Raw genomic sequence first — 5269 nt, forward strand, 5'->3', positions numbered from 1 at the left:
TCTAGTCCTTCAGTTTCTAAAAAGTGCAGAACACCTTTCTTTTCATAGGATCTCACTTGCTTTCACAGCAGTCTTGAACCTAAAGAAGGACCTGGGTAGTTCTCCTCTGCATGCATGAGAAATCAGCTGAGTCACAGAAAACTCATTTTATTTGCCCATTGTTGTATTACCAAGACTTTGAACCCAGGTCCCTGACTGCCAGCTCCATCCTCTTTGCATCCCCGGTTGCTCACTCTGAAGAAACATTTTGTCAGCCCAGAAGGGCAGTTCCCTTTCCTTTGGGGAAGAAGCTGGAAGCAAAAGGCACATCACTTTGGCCACAATCTTTCTCCCAAGGTGGAGGCATCTCCTGACTTTGTCCCCATGGCAGTGTCAGAGGCAGGCTGAGAACATCAGAGCAATGGCAGGAGGTTGCCAGGGTAGGAGGAGAATGGTCTTTGGGCTTTGTTCCCTGGAGTTCTAACCACATGGCGGGGGACATACCACATTCAGGAATTTGGGGGAAATTCCTTGCCTGTCCAATCTTTGTGCAGCCTGACTTTCCCATGGCTATGTAACCACCACATGGAGTTTTTTCCTTCCTCTTTTTCTCTCTCACAATCCTTGAAAATGTGTTGTCGTCTTCCCACTATAAAGGCCTAAGAGAATACCTAGGGTCAGAAACCAAGGAAACAAGTAGCAATTCAAGGGATCCGTGTCCTAGTCCGCCACCACCCTCTGTGCCTCGGTTGTTCTGACACTTCAGAGAGAGTAACAAAACACACCTTTGCCATCTCAGAGGGCTGATATGAGGCTCAAATGAGAGCATAAATATGAAAGAGGCATGAAAACACAGGGGGCCAGAGGAACACAAGCATCGCAGGTACACAGCCATCATTATCATCACAGCAAATTCCCAGCTCCCAGAGCTTTCTACGAACCAGAGCTCCTCCAGGAGTCTTCTTTCAGAGGCGAATGACGGTGAATGAGGCTGATATCAGGAATTTATCTTTTGATAAAGCACCTTCTGTCCTGTGCAGTTCATTCAGCCCCATCACCTTCCCTTTCTTTATCTACGTTATCACCTTGAGACTTGGTCTTCTGGAAATCATCACTTTGAGGGCTTTTAAAATCCCTGTTCATCAAAGAAAGCATCAACCATGTTCATGATGCAGTGCTTTTGGTGGGGAGGAAGTGGAGTCAGACATGTCAAAAGGATATGTAGCAAATTTTCAGAATAAAACTGTTACTTAGAAAGCTCAATTTACCAGAACAATTCATTTCATGAATGTTCCGGTTAGTCAGTTATGCTGCACTGTTACCTCTGAAAGCTTTCCAACAAACGTTTGCTGAGGTGAACTGAACACCACAAACCCTGTCTTTTCTCACCAGGGCAGGAGAAGCATGGGGAATGGAACCCACCAGGAGCTCTGGCCTGGGCTTCTCTGAACCAGCTGCAGGCTCCCCCTGTCACTGACAGGGTCTTGGTGGGTGGCGTTCTAAACCCATCCCCGCATAGGGTCCTGAAACAGGAAGTAGTCCTGCGGGCAAACAGTGGCCCAGAGTCCTCTCGGTAACTAGGACCAATCACCTCATCTAGGTATGGAAACTCTCACTCTGGCTGTTGGGTCAGTGACAAGAGAAGTCCCAAGTGGCTGGGGTTGGGGGAAGGATGCCAGCTTCCAGTTTAATGGAACCACGGCTACGTGTGTTCCCTGTGGGAGCATTCTTCTCTTGGGAACTAAGATTTCAGCCTACCCAAACCAAGAGAATGTGCACATTACGAAAAAATTTCTATAAATGTCGTTTTTTTCCTCCCTGGCTGCTTGAAGATCAGCCGCCTTCATGAACGACACAGTAACTATCCGGACTAGGAAGTTCATGACCAACCGACTGCTTCAGCGGAAACAAATGGTCATTGATGTTCTTCACCCTGGAAAGGCAACAGTACCTAAAACAGAAATTCAGGAAAAACTGGCCAAAATGTACAAGACCACACCAGATGTCATCTTTGTATTTGGATTCAGAACCCATTTTGGTTTCTGGCTTCGGCATGATTTACGACTCCTTGGATTATGCGAAGAAGAATGAGCCCAAACATAGGCTTGCAAGACATGGCCTGTATGAGAAGAAAAAGACCTCCAGAAAACAGCGAAAAGAACGCGAGAACAGAATGAAGAAGGTCAGGGGGACTGCAAAGGCCAATGTTGGTGCTGGCAAAAAGAAGGAGTAAAGATTCTGCAGTGACTGTATCTGTGGTGCTTGTGCAGATTTTTCATGAAAGAATAAACTAAGACCTTTTCCATGTCTGGCTGTTTGGAGTATATTTGAAGTTGCCTGGGAGTGTTGTAAATTGGTTTGCTATTTAACAGAATTAAACAGCCCAAGATCACATAAAAAAAAAAAATTTATAAATGTCTTACTAGGTACAATGACAAGAGGGAACATTTTCACCTCTTCCACTTGGTTTTCAGGCCTTTATATTTGGGCTTTGAGGGAGCTGACACCGTCTTTTGGTCAAGTTTAAAGCATATATGGCATCCTATAGGGTAACACCCCAATCTCTCAGAGTGTTGTCACCCAGCTAGAGTCGTAAGCGTGTCCCTATTGGCCATTCCACTCTTCTTTCAGACCAGCCGCCTTCAGATTATGGGGCCCATGGTAGCATCACTGAATTCCATGGGCGCAAGCACAGCTTTTGTATTGATATGAGTCCCTTTGTTGGAGGCAAGTTTATATTAGATACCATGACAGTGATATAAGGGATTTTGTAGGCCCCCTGTTGATGGTGTTGGTAGGAGAGTTTCAGGCAAAGAAAGTTTATCTGTATATGGAATATGTACCTATTCCCATCAAGACAAACCACTGCCCCTTCCAAGGTGGAAATAATTCAATAAAATTAGGGGATTGGCTGGTTCCCAAGGGGCTGGCAGCTATTCCAGGGCTCAATGTTGTCCTCTGCTACTAGCAAGGTGGACGCTCAACAGTGCTGAAGGCCAGAAATCTCAGCAAGGGGCAATCTCTATTGTTGTGACCATTTCTGTCACTCTGGCCACTCTATACCTGGGCCCACAGGGCAAGTGGCAGGGTGAATAGGGAAGAAATTGACCATAGCCACAACGCTGGTCATCTTATCTACCTTATAAGTAGAAGTTTCCTCTACTATGAATGATCACTGGTGGTCATTTCCTTGGGTCACAAATATCTCCTCAACTTTTGCCCATTGCAAGAGTTTCATCCACATACTCCTTCCACAGTTCTCTTTGTCATATCAACCTTCCACTCTTAGTCTCTCCAAGTCCCTGATCAGTTCAACTAATCTTTTAGCCACTGTACACGAGTCTGTGTAGATTTCTTCTTCAGCTCATCACTTCCAAGCAAGTGAGATATTTTTGTCCAAGTTTCTGCCCACTGGGAAGTTTCTCTTCATCACTGTCTTTCAGGGCCACCCTTAGTAGGGCTGTAATGCCATCCACTTCTGGCTGGTGTCAACATAGAAATAGACTTGCCTATAAACCAGGCCTACTGTTTGTCTTTCTTCTGTTAACTGGTCAGTAAGGGACTGTTTATGTGGGATGAGGAAGAGACGGTAAAACAGCAGAAGTAGTTGCAGCGGGAATCTCAGTCAGTTGACCTGTGTCACTCAGACCCATTTAGGCCTGCTTTCATACCTACCATCTGCATTTAGTAATGGAATGTTGCTGCACACACCTGACTTTATGGTTTGGGGTGTAGGATAACACCCAATTCATAATGAGCAGCTCAGGTCACATTATCATTTGATATTCTTTGGGCAAAATTTCAGATACTTCAAGTACATTGAATCTCCTGGGTTATAAGGCCTTAGTGGCAGAGCAAGTTGTCCTTCAGCCTGGACTTGGTATAGAGCCCTCTATTGCTCTGGGATCCACCCTGAAATGGCAGCCTTATGGGTTTCTAAGCAAACGGACCACAGTGGAAGACCCAAATGTTGCTTTCAAAATTCAGAGACTTGTTGAGCACTGTGCTTTTCTTTGTGGTGCACAGGGCAAAGTGGACCAGCTTAACTCTGACTGTGGAAGGGCTGTCCCAGGATGACCCAGACCACTGGATCCCTAGGCATTTCATCAGGGTTTCAAGCTTCTAAATCTTGTGAAGTTTCTCTTCCTATCCCCTGCCATGACTGTACCTTACAGATGTTTTAGGGGTTCTTGCTACATCTTGCTCTTTAGATTCAACTGACATGATGTTATCAATATAATGGACCAGCATTAAGTACTGTGAGGTATCAGGTCTCCTTTGGATTAAATGAAAACAGGAGAGTTGACATAACCCTGAAGACCATGAGTGTAGATCACTGTCTCAGTCAGCCAGGTGAAATAAGACTGCTTCCGACTGTTCTTACTAATTAAGATAAAGAAAAAAAATCACTTGCCAAGTCAATAGCTGTCTACCAGGTGCCATTGCTCTAATAAAGATAACACATCAAGAATAGCAGCTGTGAAGATGTAAACAAAAAAAAAAAAAAAAGAAGAATAGCAGCTACAGTCAGCAACAGCTACCTAATCGAGTGTAGCATAATCCACAGTCATTCTCATGACCTACATGGCATTTTTGCTGCCCAAATAGGTATTATACAGGGATATGACTGGAAACACCATCCTCTCGTCTTTCACGGCTTGGCTGGTGACTCTGATCTCTGCAGCACCCCCAGGGGTGTGGTATTGCTTTTGGTTCGCTCTTTAGGCATGTAGCAGGACAGGCTTCCCAGAGGCTCCCTCTTGGCCTTTCTCACCCAGTAGTTTTTATTCCATAGATCAGGGAACTAATGTGGGGACTCTGTCAGTTGCCATTTATGTCCTTTCCATGGGCCCACTAGAGTTACATATTGTAGGATGTTTCATGCCAAGATTTCATTTATCATCAGACCTTCCTAAGTTCCCCCTCTGGTTGATGAATCATGGCGAGTTTTAGAGCCCCTAGAAATTAGCATCCATTCAGAGCTGATATCCAGTCACCTACAGAAGGGCTATCTATATATTTCCCTTTCTCTCCTGCCCAGTCACCCTAGCAAATGGCCCCTCAGGTACCACTGGGGAGGCTTGGAAGAAATTTACAGAACGTACTTTTGGTCACATTTCAGGTTTTCTTAAAGGGATCTGACTTGTATCTCAGTTGAAGGATTCTGAGTTTGTGAACAACCTTCTCTCACCAGGTCAGCTGGTAAAGAATCCGCCTGCAATGCAGGAGACCTGGATTCAATCTCTGGGTCAGGAAGATCCCCTGGAGAAGGGAACAGCTACCCACTCCA

General features: G+C 45.2%; 1 pseudogene; it reads left to right on the forward strand.

The window, feature by feature from the left end:
- The first annotated feature begins 1784 nt into the window (after positions 1-1784).
- Positions 1785-2305, forward strand: LOC133069553 (small ribosomal subunit protein eS24-like; annotated as a pseudogene).
- The last annotated feature ends 2964 nt before the right edge of the window (positions 2306-5269 follow it).

The sequence above is a fragment of the Dama dama genome, chromosome 14 (genome assembly GCF_033118175.1).
Source record: "Dama dama isolate Ldn47 chromosome 14, ASM3311817v1, whole genome shotgun sequence".
NCBI classification, from domain to species: domain Eukaryota; kingdom Metazoa; phylum Chordata; class Mammalia; order Artiodactyla; family Cervidae; genus Dama; species Dama dama.